The sequence below is a fragment of the Oncorhynchus kisutch genome, linkage group LG29, assembly GCF_002021735.2.
Source record: "Oncorhynchus kisutch isolate 150728-3 linkage group LG29, Okis_V2, whole genome shotgun sequence".
Classification (NCBI taxonomy): Eukaryota; Metazoa; Chordata; class Actinopteri; order Salmoniformes; family Salmonidae; genus Oncorhynchus; species Oncorhynchus kisutch.
In genome coordinates this window covers 34,838,719-34,858,517 of record NC_034202.2, presented here as the reverse complement: position 1 = coordinate 34,858,517, position 19,799 = coordinate 34,838,719, and the positions used below count along the sequence as shown (strand labels likewise).

Sequence of the window (19,799 nt, the reverse complement as noted above, 5' to 3'; positions counted from 1 at the left end):
GCCACTATTCTGGGTCACAACGGACTGGACCACGCCACTATTCCGGGTTACAACGGACTGGACCACACCACCGTTCTGGGTCACAACGGACTGGACCACACCACCGTTCTGGGCCACAACAGACTCAGAGCAATATTTCGGAATAGCACATTATGCCCCCATTTTTACCTTGGTATTTTTTGTACTGTATGTAAGTGGACTTCACACATGGCCTTGAAGTAGAATGCATCAACACTGTAGGTCTTAGTAGTAGACATTAAAAAACCATAGCATGAAACAAAACTAAAGAGAATGGCCTGAGTTGAGGAGTCAGATAGAACCATTTTACACAAGACTTCTTCATGATCGGTTTCCTCCAAAAACAATAAAGAGGACATGATAAAAACAGACCTAAATACGTTAGAGACACGTGGTGTAGTAGTTAGAGACACGTGGTGTAGTAGTTAGAGACACGTGGTGTAGTAGTTAGAGACACGTGGTGTAGTAGTTAGAGAAACGTGGTGTAGTAGTTAGAGACACGTGGTGTAGTAGTTAGAGACACGTGGTGTAGTAGTTAGAGACACGTGGTGTAGTAGTTAGAGAAACGTGGTGTAGTAGTTAGAGACACGTGGTGTAGTAGTTAGAGACACGTGGTGTAGTAGTTAGAGACACGTGGTGTAGTAGTTAGAGACACGTGGTGTAGTAGTTAGAGACACGTGGTGTAGTAGTTAGAGACACGTGGTGTAGTAGTTAGAGACACGTGGTGTAGTAGTTAGAGACACGTGGTGTAGTAGTTAGAGACACGTGGTGTAGTAGTTAGAGACACGTGGTGTAGTAGTTAGAGACACGTGGTGTAGTAGTTAGAGACACGTGGTGTAGTAGTTAGAGACACGTGGTGTAGTAGTTAGAGACACGTGGTGTAGTAGTTAGAGACACGTGGTGTAGTAGTTAGAGACACGTGGTGTAGTAGTTAGAGACACGTGGTGTAGTAGTTAGAGACACGTGGTGTAGTAGTTAGAGACACGTGGTGTAGTAGTTAGAGACACGTGGTGTAGTAGTTAGAGACACGTGGTGTAGTAGTTAGAGACACGTGGTGTAGTAGTTAGAGACACGTGGTGTAGTAGTTAGAGACACGTGGTGTAGTAGTTAGAGACACGTGGTGTAGTAGTTAGAGACACGTGGTGTAGTAGTTAGAGACACGTGGTGTAGTAGTTAGAGACACGTGGTGTAGTAGTTAGAGACACGTGGTGTAGTAGTTAGAGACACGTGGTGTAGTAGTTAGAGACACGTGGTGTAGTAGTTAGAGACACGTGGTGTAGTAGTTAGAGACACGTGGTGTAGTAGTTAGAGACACGTGGTGTAGTAGTTAGAGACACGTGGTGTAGTAGTTAGAGACACGTGGTGTAGTAGTTAGAGACACGTGGTGTAGTAGTTAGAGACACGTGGTGTAGTAGTTAGAGACACGTGGTGTAGTAGTTAGAGACACGTGGTGTAGTAGTTAGAGACACGTGGTGTAGTAGTTAGAGACACGTGGTGTAGTAGTTAGAGACACGTGGTGTAGTAGTTAGAGACACGTGGTGTAGTAGTTAGAGACACGTGGTGTAGTAGGTTAGAGACACGTGGTGTAGTAGTTAGAGACACGTGGTGTAGTAGTTAGAGACACGTGGTGTAGTAGTTAGAGACACGTGGTAGTAGAGACACGTGGTGTAGTAGTTAGAGACACGTGGTGTAGTAGTTAGAGACACGTGGTGTAGTAGTTAGAGACACGTGGTGTAGTAGTTAGAGACACGTGGTGTAGTAGTTAGAGACACGTGGTGTAGTAGTTAGAGACACGTGGTGTAGTAGTTAGAGACACGTGGTGTAGTAGTTAGAGACACGTGGTGTAGTAGTTAGAGACACGTGGTGTAGTAGTTAGAGACACGTGGTGTAGTAGTTAGAGACACGTGGTGTAGTAGTTAGAGACACGTGTGTAGTAGTTAGAGACACGTGGTGTAGTAGTTAGAGACACGTGGTGTAGTAGTTAGAGACACGTGTGTAGTAGTTAGAGACACGTGGTGTAGTAGTTAGAGACACGTGGTGTAGTAGTTAGAGACACGTGGTGTAGTAGTTAGAGACACGTGGTGTAGTAGTTAGAGACACGTGGTGTAGTAGTTAGAGACACGTGGTGTAGTAGTTAGAGACACGTGGTGTAGTAGTTAGAGACACGTGGTGTAGTAGTTAGAGACACGTGGTGTAGTAGTTAGAGACACGTGGTGTAGTAGTTAGAGACACGTGGTGTAGTAGTTAGAGACACGTGGTGTAGTAGTTAGAGACACGTGGTGTAGTAGTTAGAGACACGTGGTGTAGTAGTTAGAGACACGTGGTGTAGTAGTTAGAGACACGTGGTGTAGTAGTTAGAGACACGTGGTGTAGTAGTTAGAGACACGTGGTGTAGTAGTTAGAGACACGTGGTTTATAGTGTCATCTGCTAAAAAAAAAAAAAAACATCCTGATAACTCTAAATAACAATAACTAAGAGAAGGGGGAAAAAAAACTACTAAAGTCTGATATCTAATAAACCAACGACTCACAATGTTAAAACACTTCAGAGAGAATAGGAGACAGTTCAGGTGTTCACTGATAGCACTGGCAGTGCCATTTTGAGAACAGAATCAGTGAGGCTAAAGGTTTCAGGTTTTACCCCCAAATGCCAAAAGAGATGTGGCAACAATGCAATAAACCTGCCTCTGTGAAATGCATTCAATATTTATTTGAAAAAAGAAAAACAAGTGGTTCATCGGGGAAATGGAACCTGGCTGAGTGCAAATTTCAACAGCGGAAACCTGAAAGAAAAAAAAAATGATTGTACAAGCTGGACTTTTACATTTCTTTAACTTTAAAATGGAGACAAATTTTGCCTTAAAATTTACAATACAATCATTTTTGCAAAAACTGGCCATACTTACAGGTACAAAATAACACAGCGTATTATGACTTCTGCAGTTCATATACAATCAAGTTGAGTCCAAGTTTCTGTATCCAACAAATAGCCATTAGTAATGGAAAGGAATAACCCTGTTTACAGCGTGGATGTCTTTACAATTCACATTTGCTTACAGCTCTGTCTGTTAGAGCATGTTTCTAGGGGGCTGTCCACCCAGCTTTAAACCATAATGCAACTTAACACAACTTGGACCCTGACCAATTCCAAATGGCTACACAGCTATGCGGTCAGAGATGGGCTCTCTGGCCTAGGACAACATGTTGGGAAGCTGTCAAGTCAGACTGCCCATTTTCCCTTTTCTAAATCCCTAAGCCCCGTCACTAAGAACCACTAATGGTCACTGAGTGAATAACAGGTGGTTGTCGTAATATTTGAATATCTGACGCTAGATTCAAATGATGGCTCTGTATGGCACTTGATGTGTGATTAAAAGTAAAAAATGCTTTGAAACATTAAAAAGGTGGTCCCTTAATTGTGCCCTGTTCATATTAGACTATAAAAACAGAGCAGGAGTGAGGTGTTAATCCTGTGTGTCTCGATACGCTACAAGCCGGAATGTGTACATGCATCATCACTGTTACGGCACCATTCCTCTTGTAATAGACATTTTACAGCAGTATTTCAAAGAAGTTTGGAAATGCTGTTGTGCCTTAGCTGCACAGAGCGATTGCGCCACTCAGTATAAAATGGAGCCGCTGAGTTAGAGGACAGGATTTTAGCACCTGGAGAGGTGGTCTCCGCATCAGCGAGTGGAAAAACAACATTTGGCCTGCTCTCTCCAGCACCTCCAAACCTGCTACACTGTTCAACACACCTTAATGGCAAGATACAGCAATGCATGGGAATGGATTTGGAGTCGTAGAGGCGGACACAGACTCTGGTTAAAAACAGGTATATCGGCCTCGTGGGTTTATCTAGTTGATCGGTGGCATCATGAGATGTACCTGTTCGCTCGGGCTGGAGTGTGGTGACACGACTCCTTCCCTATCAAAATATCTCACTTTTAGATTTGACCATTTGCCACACAATAATTCAACAACTTATCTGTAGGTGATGTAAAAACTGTATAACACCAAGGACTGCAAAGTGTGATATGACGCGGGAAAAAAATACAACATCAAATTGTGCCCAGGAAAGGAGGTAAAGACTTGCCGTGAGCTTTTGCTTCCGTTAAAATCCTTGGGGGGAATGATGGCCGTACACCCCCCCCCCCCCCCCTCTGATTGTACATAGATTTATCCAAGAATATAATCGACTTTGCAGGAAAAATAGAACAAGATTAGAGCGTCAGCTCCCTCGTGGCTCTGAAAACTACCTGCGCCCTGGCAGGTGGATTCCGTTGACTGACGACGGGCTGGGAAAGAGTAGCTCCAGTTGTGCAAACAGAGAGAAGTGATCGGAGGGGATGTGGGGGTGGGGACAGCCGTTGATATTGTTCTCATGGAGCCAGTGAGGATCCAGGGGACCCAGAACCCCCAACACATTGAGCGTAGGCTGAGAGTAGAAGATGTAGTCAATGATGCCCTGCACAGAGAGGAAAAGCACGTTAGATGGCAATACATTCACATCACCCGGGCTGGAGAAGATTAATCAGTGTGACCCAAGCCTTCATAATAGCCCAGGCTTTTAGAACATTCCAGACAGCTTGACGCTAAATTTACACCAACGCAAAAAAGAACGTGCTACACAGAAGACGGAAGACGTGACAGTCTCACCTTGAAGTGGAAAGTATAGTTGGTGTAAGGCATCAGGCCGTTTTCATAGGCACTCTTCAGCTTGAAGTCGTGGGTGATCCTGCCGTTGGACGTGTCCTTCTTTCCGTTGCAGTTGAAGTTCGTCAAGCTGTCGATGTAGCGCAGCTCCTGAAAGTCTTTGTGGGTGCTGTCCACTCCACCCGAGCTCAGGAACTCCACCACACCTGCAAGCCCGCAAACATACACATACCACCAGGCATTACAAATGTCACTACATTAGAGCACGCTCACTTATTCAACTGAGCCAGTCCAGTCATCCACTCACCAGAGTCAGGCAGTGAGTTGAGGTCAGCACACAGGACGAGTGGGACGGCGTTGGTCTCCCCGGTGATGGAGGAGAGCTTGAGGCTGCGTGTAGCCTTGTCTACGATGTTCTTCACCTCAGACATGAACATGACGGTCTGGACCACCTTGACGTCTGAGTATGCCGGGTCCCAGTGCATGTGAGCGTTGGCCACCAGGAGGAGCTGTTTCTCCACGCCGTGCAGAGACTTCCCCGCTGGACAAACACACAGCATAACAGCAGCGTTTCTACATGGGAAACATTTAAGCCCTATGGAATTCCCACTTCTTTCACGTGTGGTGAGACCTACCAGACTGCTCCATCATCTCCTTGCGCACCTCTAGAAGCGCAGCCACACCAATGTTGTCCTTAGTCATGACTCTGTTGAGCATGGCCTCAGAGCCCTCAGAGTTGGCCATAGCCAGCTGGTTGAATTCCACTGTGTGTTTCTGTACCAGGCTGAATCTACAGTAGAGAGGAGGAGAGTCAGAACAGACCGTTGAGAGGAGAGGAGAGGCAGAACAGAAAGGTGAGTGCAATGTGAACAGACCGAAATGAAATTAGCTGGAAAACACAGTTCTAAACAGCAGACCGAAATGAAATTAGCTGGAAAACACAGTTCTAAACAGCAGACCAAAATGAAATTAGCTGGAAAACACAGTTCTAAACAGCAGACCGAAATGAAATTAGCTGGAAAACACAGTTCTAAACAGCAGACCGAAATGAAATTAGCTGGAAAACACAGTTCTAAACAGCAGACCGAAATGAAATTAGCTGGAAAACACAGTTCTAAACAGCAGACCAAAATGAAATTAGCTGGAAAACACAGTTCTAAACAGCAGACCAAAATGTGACAGAGATGAAACTCTCCACTAGAAACTTAGAGGGGGAATCTACAACAACTAGGATGTGTTGCTAATATGACCAGGATCGTGCCTTTGGCTCCAAGGACAACAAAAGACATTTGATGTGGAAACCAATGGAACAGGAGAGAAATGCTGGTTAATAGCATCAAGAAGTCTTTATAAGATATTTGCCTCCATGTTTCTATGGAAAGATTTTAAGACATGCCTCATTATATGAAGTAAAGTAAAACGTTCAGCTTTCAGACAATTACTGCCTCAAGCTCACATTGCAAAGTGGTGGGTGACGCGCTGATAGCCTCCCTCCCGTTGACTATAGCCTACGCACCTGAATGGCAAGAGGGAGGTGCGCTTGCTTTTCAAGTTGATTGACAAATGAAAAAAAGCTCCTTTTGTATTTGTGGCTATCAAAATGTATTTTTGTTTTTTACACACGATTGCATTTAGAATTGTTATTTGTTGCGCAATTAATGTTTCACTCCAGTGAAGAGCTGCAAGGACATTCCTCTCCTCAAACTAGTCTTGTATGCTGTGAGTGTGTGATAAATAAGATGCATGATGACGAAAGAAAATACACAGGTGACAATTTAATACCACTAAATTATGCAGATTAAACTATGGACCGATAAGCATGACCGCTCAAACGTATTTTTGGCGGCTAACCGATTAACCGTTAACATCCTTAATACATATGTGAGCTCACAATCTAATTAGGCCTGACAGTTGGCAGTGTGGTGTCAACTCACTTTTCGGTTCTGTAAAATATTGCGCAGCCGTCCACATGCTTGCGGTCGCACTCTGACATGGTCCTGGCACGGGACTTAGGGCGAAAGAAGCCCTCGTAACCTTGCTCCTTCAGCTCTGGCAGGAAATAGCTGTAGTACTGAATTGTTTCCACTTCCTGTTAAGGAAAAACCAGGACAATTCCAGTTAGTGTACATTTTGAAGGTGCATTATTCAAAGTATAGGACCTGTAAACTATGGAACTCGAACCCCCATTCTCGTCCAACAGATGTCATTCTAACGTGACACGGTTGTCCGGCCATCTGATGGTAGACCGATTGTACCACGCACGTGTAATAATTCATTGCAGCGGTCAGTATTAAATCCCAGTGTGTCCGTCTGCCCACCTGTAGGCTGATGATGTCAGCACTGCAGTTCAGGATCTCCTGCATGATGGACTTCTTCCTGAACTCCCAGTTGAGGGCCCAAGAGGGGCAGTAGCTGTACAGCTGGCGAGTGGCGTACTTATCACACAGCACGTTGTAGCACATCACTGAGAACAGGGCTAGCAAAGGACATAGGGACGTAAACAGGAGATTATCCAAGTCTCATTATGGCTCTGAATATGATCAACACACACACACACAACAATGTGTGTTGATATGTGGCTGTCAATAGGCATTGCAAGTGATGTGTAAGGGTGGATGAGTTTGTTACCTGCTGTTCTTGCCCGGTCCGGCTCGGACTAAACAATCCATAATCTGGGTGGGGGCTGCTCTGAGCTGACTGAGACAGATAGGGGGAACATGAGTCATCCTGACACTGCTCTTGAATAGGATCATCAAGATCAACTAACAACTGCCAAGTCATTCCATTCACCCAATGTCAAAGAAAAGCAACTTATTTAATACCTGCTAACTAACACACTCACAATTCAACACAACACAGGAACAACAACATCCATTTCTTGTATTTGGACTCACCTCGTTTAATCCCTGACAGATTGCCCAGAAGGTAGTTGAGCAGTTTCCTTGTGCCATCATGCTCCTGGTAGAGGTTCAATATTTCTTGTGCAAGTGGGTTTCCTGCGGAGGAAACAGAAAGAAAATGAAGAGACACCACACAGAAGATATTACACAGTTCAAGGATGCAGAATGAAAACAATGCCACATCTCTCATTCTGTGACCTCTACTCTGGAAATCACTTGGCTGAGCAACCAAATAGGCATACACAGATTATTATTACAGCTAAAACTACACAAGGGAATTGTTAGAGAAAATCCATGCAAGATTTCAAATCCCTATGAATTTACAAAACCCAAACAACCAAAACATAAATGAGTATGAAGCAAAGCTTACCTTTCAATCCCAGTGTTTGTAACTGAAACAGTTTTCCAAGCTCAAAAGGTAGAACCCTCAACTGGTTGTTGTTTCAAATAAGTTCCCTGTAGAAGAGGTAAGACAGACGTGTTTTAGGATGCTAGGGACAGAATAAGATTCAGAAAGTAATCAAAGATGTGAAGGCTTTTGTCAAGTCACCAGAGCTGTAGAAATCCCTCTGAAGTAACACATAACGATCCTCTGTCAATCAATAAGTATCTGTTCAGGACATTTCCATGTATGCTCAGCCAGTTACTGAGCAATGTTTCATTGAGGGTCAGGTGCAGAAGAGCGAATACACAGGAGCGATACAAACAAAAATGTCCTTGAAACAGAGTAACTAGCTATTACCAATGTCAATAATAATGAGGAATAAGGATATGCAATACCACACATGGGAGCCTGAAATGTCTCTTCATCCATCTCCTTTATAGAATGTGCTCTCAGTCTAAATTCCCTAGACTCTGAAATGGCAATGTTAACTGAATGAACACACACTTATCATTTCGAATTATAATGGAAACAACTCAGGACAACAGGGGTTGAAGCATGAGAATTGTAGAAAGGGGTTAAATGAAACAGAAAGCAGGTTAATTCCAATGCTATTTTGTAAAAGAGGAACATCAAACTCTTCTCTTTAACAGGCCATATTAATAGCTGTTAGCGCATATCATTTCTCATGTGGAAGACAATAACAGTAATGTGGATTTTAGTTCTCCAAACTAGCATCACTTAGTGCACATTGAATTGTCGCCACTGAAGACTGACAGACACTATGTCGCCACTGTAGACTGACAGACCTGAGAGACACTATGTCGCCAAGCTCGGCAGGCAGGCTCCTGATCTTGTTGGATGAGAGGTCCAGGTACACCAGGTTTTGAAGTTTGGCAATATCAGGCGGGATACCACAAAGGGAGTTATCGCCGATATGAAGAGCAGTGAGGTGAGTCAACGTCCATAACGAGGTGCTCAGACTCCTCACTTTACCTGCCCAGGCGAGTGGGGGAATGAGGGGACAAGAGAGTCCGTGAAAACAGGAGCACAGAAATACAGTACAGTAATTTAAATAGAAATAAAGAACACACCTACTAGGCCACGGGAGGTTGCTGAGGGGAGAACGGCACATAGTGAACAGAGCAAAGGGAATGGCATCAAACACCTGGAAACCATGTGTTTGCTACGACTCCAGTCATTACCCCGAGCCCATTCTCCCCAATTAAGCTGCCACCAACCTCCAGTGCATAGGCTTACGTGTTGGAAGCCTTCAAATCAAATTGTATTTTGTCACATGTACCGAATACAACAGGTGTAGACTTTACCGTGAAATGCTTACTTTCAAGCCCTTAACCAACAATGCAGTTAAGAAAATAGTTTAAGGAAACATTTACTTAAAAAAAAATTGTAACACAATAAACAATTATGAGGCTATATACAGGGGGTAGAGGTTAGTCGAGGTCATTTGTACATGTAGTTAGGGGTGAAGTGACTAATAGATTCTAACGCCGTCACCACAATGAGCTTTTTGACATGCGCTAAGCCAAACAGTTTCATCTGTATTTGATGCTATAGCATGTAATGCCGCCCCAACTGGTCCTCACCACTGATTTCGAGCTCAGCCCAGTATGACTTCTTCCCATTGGCTGCCTCCTCAGTGGACACTATCGTGTACATCCGCCTCGGGTCAGGCGGATCATATTTTTCCTTGGGCATCCCTGTAACACTATTTTTTTTTATACAAAAATACATTGCATGATCCATTTGAAACCATACCCTCAAAGAGCTATCCTGGAGATTTTGACTCATATGCAAATAGCCTAACACATGAATTCCTAGAACACCTAATATTTACAAACCTGTGAGGGGGAAAAAAAACATGAGTCTAAGATAATGCAACTTCAATACAGTACTTTGCAAGTTTGTTTTGACTAAAGTTATTTGAAGAAAGGAAAAAGCTGCACTCACTGAAATATTCTTTAAGTTTGTTGTTTTTAACATGGATATGTTCAGCGCCACAGATTCAGACCCTGTGCCAAATGGTCGTCAGTAGTTACCACAGCCACAAAGTCATGAACCCTATCTACAATTTCTCTTAAAATCGGATTAAATCTCATCCTAACCTTAACCACACTGCTAACCTTATGGCTAATACTAACCTTAAATTAAGATGAAAAAACAAGAGGCTGATGAATGAGCACTCTTAATAAGAGAGCCATAGAAAAACACGTATACACAAATTATTTTGCTTCAATTCTAAAATCAAGACACATCTTAACACAATCAGAAAAAACAGATTGACACTGTAAGGGACATGTGTCAAGATGGTACAAACTGCAAGATCCACGTGTTGAGTTTAGGAGCTACCACAAAAGCAAAGACTTGATAAAATAGCTAGCCTAGCTTTCTTAATAATGACAAAAACAAGACCTTCCTGTAAATCACATTTTAACTTCAGGAAAGTTTAGGAGGGGGTTGTGCTGTCAGTAAGCATAAACACACATACTAACATACTAACGTTAATTATTTCTGATACATAAAATAACTTGCCATCACGTTGACAGTGTGGCTAACAAGTTCACAAACCTTTGTTTCTGACAGATTGAGGTCAAAGACTAACGGATTGCATCTTGCAAGTTGTTAGTAAGCTAGCTAATTTCCATAATAGTTCATTTTTGGCATTGGCTACTGGTTTAGCTAACGTTAGCTGGTAAGCTAATGTTAACTAATGTCGTAGCATATGCTACCTAAAGTTAATAACAACAAAAAAAATAACATGCCATCCAAACCAACATTTCATGATAACTAGCAACTATGACAGTTAACTGATCCATCTAACTTTGTTAGTTCAACACAAATGCAGCTATCTTTGCCATTCGGCTTGATTTGCATACTGGGTAAAGTTTATATACATTGGCTTAATTACATTGAGCCATATGAGCTTCAGAGATAGCTAGTTTAGTTAGCTAGCCTTTCGAGTACGTTTACATAGCTAGCCAGATATCAGCTATCAAATACTTCAGCCTTCCTCGACTTCTAGATTGACTTCAGAGTCTAGTTAGCTAGCTAACGTTAGTTAGCGAAACAGAAACCAATAGTTAAAAGTAGCAACGAGGGAATGTGGCTATCCCTCATGGATTAGCACGTTTTGCTATATAGCTGGATAACTAGTTTATATAGTTTGACAACTAGCGTTAGGGTTCCAGCTAGCTACCCATTTTTTATTGTTAGCTAACTGGGTTAGCATTCGTGTTGGTTTAGCTGACTGGTATTAGCTATCTAGCTCGTACGTCTCGTAAAAGTAACGTTTTCGTACACAAACAAATGCGTATCTATGACTGAGAATATGATGGTTCAGCTACTTGTATGAGCATACCAATCAGCGATGGCGAGTACGTTACGTTTCCTTTGTTTTTCTAATTAACTTTGGGTCAGCTGTTACCCACTGAAGGAAAACAAGAATCATGGCGTCCGTCAGAATGTTGGTGTGTGATAATTGGCCGTTGATGAGACGACCAAGGCCATTGGGCCATTTACTCGTACAACGCCTCCAAACTGTGTCTGCTGGTACAAAACCATATGTAGTTCGCATCAAACACAGTTCCCCTGACTGTAGTGTGCAGTTAGGGGCTGGGCTCCTTTGACCCCGCCCACCGTTTTTGTTGTTGTTGGTCCATCTGAGGTTTGACACACTGAATACAAAACACACACGATTGTGCAAGGCACACGTTGAATACAAACATATTTCGTTTTTGAAGATCGTAAGTAATGTTATATAAATCGGTACTTGCGCTTATGCTTCTAGTTCCAACAGTGCAGTAATATCTAACAAATAATCTAACAATTCCCAACAACTACGTAATACACTCAAATTTAACAAGTAATCTAACAATTTCCCCAACAACTACCTAATGCACACAAATCTAAAGGGGGAATGAGAATATGTGCATATAAGTATTTGGATGAGCGATGGCCAAGTGACATAGGCATGGTCCAGTAGATGGTATAAAATACAGTATATACATGTGATATGAATAATGGATGATAGCGGTGTGAACAGATAGTGGCTTGGGTGGTTGTTGTCGTTGATGATCTTTTTGACCTTCCTGTGACATCAGGTGCTGTAGGTGTCACAGAGGGCAAATATTTTGCCCCTGGTGATGTGTTGTGCAGACCGCACCACCCTCTGGAGAGCCTTGCTGTTGAGGGCGGTGCAGTTGCTGTACCAGGCTGTGATACAGCCCACCAGGATGCTCTCGATTGTGCATTTGTAAAACTTTGTCAGATTTCTTCAGCCTCCTGAAGTTGAAGAGGCGCTGCGCTGTTGCGAAGTTTCTAGAACTGTTAAAATAATGTTTGTGAGTATGACAGAACTGATATGGCAGGCAAAAACCAGAGGAAAATCCATCCGGAATTAGTTTTTTGAGGTCACAGGCCATTTCAATGCTAGCCTATGGGATATACAAATAAATAGGACCCAGATTGTAGTTCCTATGGCTTCCACTAGATGTCAACAGTCTTTAGACAGGGTTTCAGGCTTGTTTCTTGAAAAATGAACAAATAGTTGTAGTTTTTCCAAGGTGTCTCTCATTAGAAAACTAGTCTTGTTGCGCGCGTGAATGAGGTGTGCGCTCTTAGCTATTTATCTTCCCTATTGAACATACTATTCTCCATCTTAAATATGATCATTTATTTAGATATTAGAGTACCTGAGGATTAATTAGAAACATCGCTTGACATGTTTGGACAAACTTTAATGGTACATTTTTGGATTTGTTTGTATGCATGTTGAACAAGTGGATTACTGAGATCAATGATGCCAACTAAACAGACTTTTTTGGATATAAAGAAGGACTTCATCGAACAAAACGACCATTCATTGTGTAGTTGGGACCCTTGGGATTGCAAACAGAGGAAGATCTTCAAAGGTAAGTGATTTATTTTATCGCTATTTGTGATTGTGTGACGCCTGAGCTGGTTGAAAAAGAGACTCGGGTGACTTCTACGTCATCTTTAGTAAACAACATAAAAACAATTAACAATTGAAACGATTAACACAGCAGACAAAAACAAGGTTTGACCACTCCTCAAAAATGGCTTCAACCCTGCTCTTCAAAAGAGGCAAAGATAGTCATTTTCTTGTTGTCAACACATAGAACATCTCATAATCTCTCTGTAACTGGAACATGAATGCGGTCTTCCCCGTCCATCCCAATTACACTATGGAGGGAAACGGTGCCTTTAAATGTTTGCAGTTCACACCACCTTGCTGCCTCTAGGGTGTCCCTTAGAAGAACATCTGCTTTCTTGAAGAAAAAGGAAGAATAAATATTAAGACTTGTGTCTTATTGGGTGATTAAGACATATTACACCCAACTATCACAATACCACCATGCAAACAAAAGCCACTATTACTAAAGGGGTTTTCAGTGATATCTATAACTACTCAACAAGTCATCTCAACTATTATATCTTGCCATGCATCAAGCCTTCAACATTACACACAATAGACTACATACCCAGTTCACAGCTCCCAGTTCGCCATGCATTTTGTTTTCAGTATCGTCTAGAAAGAAAACAAATTGTGGTCATTAAGTAATGTAAAGGAACTTCTAGGGATATGTGTACAATAATGCACTTTACTTTAGCTTTTTGCCTATACAGTACCTGATCCTGCAGAGCTGGATGCTGATGTGACATGCTGTGACTTCTTGGGGGGGGGGGGGCACATCTTCTACATAATCCTGAAATATATTGGAGAGGGGGGGGGGGGGGGGGGGGGGGGGGTTAAGTCTTTAAACATTGGTTTATGACTATACCACTCATCATTTGACACCTCCTACCTGTAGTGTGTTTTGTTTTCGCCGCCTTTTTCGATCTCTTCTTCAGACCTTAGTGAGTGAATGACAGACATTAAATATGAACATATATTCAGTACAGTCTGGCTACAGTGAAACAAGTGATTTTAAGGTTTTTATAATGTTCTAGACTGGCGGCATTGGGAAAGTTCTGCAGGAGAACATGGCACCACCGTCGCCTAATATGCTGCATGTTTTCCTTTGTGAAAGAAAATCACACAATCGGACGGGTATCCCCAAAAAACTTATATCCACTAGTGATGAGAATTTCAGAATTTATACATACCTCAGTGAAATCACACTGTGCTTCCATTGAAATGTACAGAGTGTGCTGTAAGTTAAGAAAGAGTAGGTTGTTAATTTTACAGTTATGATAACAATGATAATAGTAAATAATAACAAAGAATATATATATTTCAGGATGATGTAGAAGACGTGACCCCCCAAGAAGTCACAGCATGTCACATCAGCATCCAGCTCTGCAGGAGTTTGATGTATGAATTGTGTATGTTGTGTAAAAACTGTAGAAAATAGGTACCAAAAAGTGTCAAGATAAATAAACAAGAAAAGTATGAGCAATAACAAGTGTGCTACAAGCACAGAAATAATCACTTTTCATATGTTATAACCACAGAAAATAGGACTAATATAATATAAAGAATAGCCAGCATCTTACCATCAAAACAAACACCCCACAGTACCTTGCTTTGGTAGGAGGGTCATGTCAGGATGAGCATGTAGGAAGGGTAACACATGAGGGAGGAGGATGTCTTCCCTGTAACACACAGCATTGAGATTGCCTGCAATGACAACAAGCTCAGTCCAAAACCGCGACTCGTCAGTGAAGAGCACTTTTTGCCAGTCCTGCCTGGTCCAGTTGTTGCCGGTGATGTATGGTGAGGACCTGCCTTACAACAGGCCTGCAAGCCCCCAGTCCAGCCTCTCTCAGCCCACTGCGGACAGTCTGAGCACTGATTGAGGCATTGTGTGTTCCTGGTGTAACTCGGGCAGTTGTTGTTGACATCCTGTACCTGTCCCGCAGGTGTGATGTTCGGATGTACCAATCCTGTGCAGGTGTTGTTACACGTGGTCTGCCACTGCGAGGATGATCATCTGTCCATCCTGTCTCCCTGTAGCGCTGTCTTAGGCTTCTCACAGTAAGGACATTGCAATTTTTTGCCCTGGCCACATCTGCAGTCCTCATGCCTCCAATGGTTAACAGCCTGAGTGAGTTGCCTTCATTTCTCCACCATCGTTGGCTAGTCTACCAAATCAGTGCAAATGTACAATTCCTAATTCTCATGAGCAGTGCAATATTTTCTGGCCCCAGTGGGGGGCAGCAGAAAATAGCAGATGTTTGAATTGGCACTGCTGTGCAATATTCAAGAGCTACCATCAAGAGAAAAACATAGGTGATGTACGAATATGTATATTCTGCATTTTTAACTGCAACATAATGATGAGTTAATTACAAGCCCTGTCAAGTTACAAGCCCATGCGCACATACACCTTTTACATAATGTCTGATACATGCTCAGCAAAGTCTGTGATGTCTAACTCATAATTCCTAATTACAAGGGTAGTGAGTTACACAGGAATGTTTCATAGCCATCTGACACATGACATCTGATACATGACATGTGATACATGTTTTGACTCTGGGATTTCGGTAAGGTGCAACGCCGCATGTGTGGGTGGGACATTTGAGCCTACTCAAGTGCTATTTTAATTCCTCAGGCATCTCTCTCTCTCTCTCTCTCTCTCTCTCTCTCTCTCTCTCTCTCTCTCTCTCTCTCTCTCTCTCTCTCTCTCTCTCTCTCTCTCTCTCTCTCTCTCTCTCTCAGTGTGTAGGAGATTGTCTCAGGGCTGTCTGTCATATCATCCTACAGCAGCACACATTGCCAGTAGAGCAGGACACAAAAGCCTCAAATTCATCCAGACTGACTGTAGCACAGCATCTATTTTTCAGTTTGCTCATCTCTAGGCACCACCCTAAGCCTCTGATCCTCCACAAATTCTTCTGTTAGATGCGGATAAAAAAGTTAGAATATTAGGGCTTCTCTCCTCCCTCTCGACTCAGGCTTTACTCAGCCTTTCACTAATAAACGAGGTTACTCATGGATCCGTTGTGAGTTTGGGATTAAGTACTTTTTAGAGTTGCTAAAGTTTTTGAGAAAAGAGTCACCTTTTTCATTACATTTAGGCTGTGACTTGGTGATTTTTTACGAAAGGAACAATCCACATTCCTCTAAAAACAATGAAGTTAGATTGTGGATAATGATGTCTGCAATAATAACCATCACATGGTCTCCTGAGTGGTGCAGCGGTCTAAGGCACTGCATCTCAGTGCTAGAAGCGTCACTACAAACCCTGGTTCGATTCCAGGCTTTATCACAACCGGCCTTGATTGAGTCCCATAGGGCGGCGCACAATTGGCCTAGTGTCGTCTGGGTTTGTCTGACGTAGGCCTTCATTGTAAATAAGAATTTGTTCTTAACTGACTTGCCTAGTTAAATAATGAAAAACATGAAAATCAGACATATAACAACAGAATCTTGAATCAGAGGCAAGTCAGTTCTTCTCCCAGTACTGGAAAGACAGTACCATCGAAGAGCCCTCACTGCTCCTTGATCATCCTATTTTTCCAACTTAATTATTAAGGAGAATAAGAACAATGAACTTCTTCGACAAAAAGATCCCGATCATTAGAAAGCAAATTATGGAATGCTCTTTGATTCTGCGTATTTCTCCAAAGCTCAGTTGTCCTGAGTCTGCACAACATTGCCAGAACCTAGGATCAATGGAGACACTCAAGTTTTTAAATCCTGTATCTCTTGACACATTCATGAAAAAAGTCATGGCATCTAAACCTTCAAGCTGTTCCAACTAAACTACTGAAAGAGCTGCTTCCTGTGCTTGGCCCTCCTATGTTGAACATAATAAATGGCTCCCTATCCACCGGATGTGTACCAAGCTCCTAAAGACAAATAATGTATACAAAACGCTTCAGTCTGGTTTTAGACCCCATCATAGCACTGAGACTGCACTCATGAACATAGTAAATTACCTTTTAACGGCATCAGACCAAGGCTCTGCATCTGTCCTCGTGCTCCTAGACCTTTTGACACCATCGATCACCACTTTCTTTTGGAGAGACCGGAAACCCTAATTAGTCTACATGGACAAGTTCTGGCCTGGTTTAGATCTTATCTGTCGTAAAGATATCAGTTCTTCTCTGTGGATGTTTTGTCCTCTGACAAATTGTAAGTTTCTGTGTTCCTCAAGGTTCAGGTTTAGGACCACTATAGTTTTCACTGCATATTTTACCTCTTGGTGATGTCATTCGGAAACATAGTTGTAACTTTCACTGCTACGTGGACGATGCACAGCTGTACATTTCCATGAAACATGGTAAAGCCCCAAAATTGCCCTCCGTGGAGGCCTGTGTTTCAGACATAAGGAAGTGGAATTTTTACTTTTGAACTGACGAAATAGAGAAGCTTGTTCTAGGTCCCAAGAAACAAAGAGAACTTCTGTTGAATCTGACAATTAATCTTGATGGTTGTACAGTCGTCTCAAATAAAACTGTGAAGGACCTCGGCGTTACTCTGGACCCCGATCTCTCTTTTGACGTACATATCAATCATATTTCAAGGGCAGCTTTTTTCCATCTTCGTACTGTTGCAAAAACCAGAATATTTTTCTCCAAAAATGATGCAGAAAAGCTAATCCATGCTTTTGTCATTTATAGATTAGACTTCTGCAATGCTCTACCTTCCGGCTACCTGGATAAAGCACTAACTAAACTTCAGTTATTGCTAAACACGGCTGCTAGAATCTTGACTAGAACCTAAAATGTGATCATATTACTCCAGTGCTAGCCTCTCTGCACTGGCTTCCTGGTAAGGCTAGGACTGATTTCAAGGTTTTACTAATAACTGACAAACGTTACATGGGCTTGCTCCTACCTATCTCTCTGATTTGGTCCTGCCATACATATACGCTACGGTCACAAGATGCAGGCCTCCTTATTGTCCCTAGAATTTCTAAGCAAACAGCTGGAGGCAGAGCTTTCTCCTATAGAGCGAAATTTTTATGGAATGGTCTGCTTATCCATCTGAGAGACGCAGACTTGGTCTCGACCTTTAAGTCTTTATTAAAGACTCATCTCTTCAGTATGTCCTATGATTGAGTGTAGTCTGGTCCAGGGGTGCGAAGTTGAACGGACAGGCACTGGAGTGATGAACCACCCTTGCTGTCTCTGCCTGGCCAGTTCCCCTCTCTCCTCTGGGATTCTTTGAGAGCTTTGTGGGCTATACTCAGCCCTGTCCGGGGGTATCGTCGGACAGGGCCACAGTGTCTCAGCCTTTCTGACCCCTCCTGTCTCAGCCTCCAGTATCTATGCTGCAATAGTCTATGTGTCGGGGGCTAAGGTCAGTCTGTTATATTTGGTGTAATTCTCCTGCCTTATCCAGTGTCCTGTGTGAATTTAAGTATGCTTCCTATAATTCTTTCTCCCTCTCCCTCTCCCACCCCACCGGAGGACCTGAACCCTAGGACCATGCCTCAGGACTACCTGGCCTGATGACTACTTGCTGTCCCCAGTCCACCTAGTCGTGTTGCTAGTCCAGTTTCAACTGTTCTGCCTGCGGCTATGGAACACTGACCTGTTCACCAGACGTGCTACCTTGTCCCAGACCTACTGTTTGTCACTACCTCTCTCTACCGCACCTGCTGTCTCTAACTAAATGGTCGGATATGAAAAGCCAACTGACATTTACTCCTGAGGTACTGATCTGTTGAACCCTCTACAACCACTATGATTATTATTTGACCCTGCTGGTCATCTATGAATGTTTGAACATCTTGGCCATTTACTGTTATAATCTCCACCAGAAACAGCGAGAAGAGGATTGGCCACCCCTCAGAGACTGGTTCTTCTCTATGTTACTTTGTTGTTTCCAGCCTTTCTAGGGAGTTTTTCCTAACCACCATGTTTCTACATCTGCATTGCTTGCTGTTTGGGGTTTTAGGCTGGATTTCTGTATAGCACTTTGTGTGAAGAGCTTTATAAATAAATTTGATTGATCCCAGTATTTCATGTGATTGCATGAGATCCAGGTGGAGGTTTTAAATCCTTTAAAGGAGCCTTCTGCAATTGCTACATTCCTTTTTGGACTTTTACATTTTAAGCAGGTAGCCTAGTGGTTAAAAGCATTGGGCCAGTAATTGAAAGGTTGCTGGTTCGAATCCCTGAGCCAGCAAGGTGGAAAAATCTGCCGTTCTGCCCTTGAGCAAGGCAGTTGACCCCAACAACAACTCTCTCCGGGTGCCATTGATGTCGATTTAAGGCAAACCCCCGCTCCTCTCTGATTCAGTTGTGCAACTGACTAGGTATTCCCTTTCCAATTGAAGAATATAACTTATAAATGCCTTATTAGCTTAATTCCATTGTCTTACCCTTATCAGAACCTACAATATAAGCTTATCCCGTGGAAGGGACACTGATCCCGAAGAAGTTTTATAGCAGTTCGGGTGGAAAGATGAGTGTCCCCTGTTTAGGAACAGAGACAGAAATGTACAGAGCGAAAGAGGAAAAAGTTAGTATTTTCTGCTGTCTTCCCTCTGTCTCAGCAGCTCACAGCCATCTGATGATTCAGGATAAGTTTAACATTGTAGCTTTCCAAACCATTCCTCCATCATATTTCTCCTTCTTTGTGCAATGCATATTCATGTCATGACTGCAGGAATGAATGAATGGAAAGATATGCTTTAAAAATAAACCATGTAACGTAAAAATGACCCTTGTTTATACAACTACAACTTCCTCACTTTCTTTTATTAAACCTTTATCCATCAGTGTCAAATATATTTTGTCATATCTCTGTCATATCTCTTTGAACAAAGTCAAAATGTCTTATCTTATACAATATCTCTTTCATATGACAATATGTAATCATGACTAAAACAAAATGCCCACTG

The 19,799-nt window shown here is 42.6% G+C and overlaps 1 pseudogene; it reads right to left on the bottom strand.

Annotated features, from left to right (window-relative positions):
• Positions 1-2,708: 2,708 nt before the first annotated feature.
• Positions 2,709-11,529, bottom strand: LOC109878725 (CCR4-NOT transcription complex subunit 6-like; annotated as a pseudogene).
• Between the last annotated feature and the right edge of the window lie 8,270 nt (positions 11,530-19,799).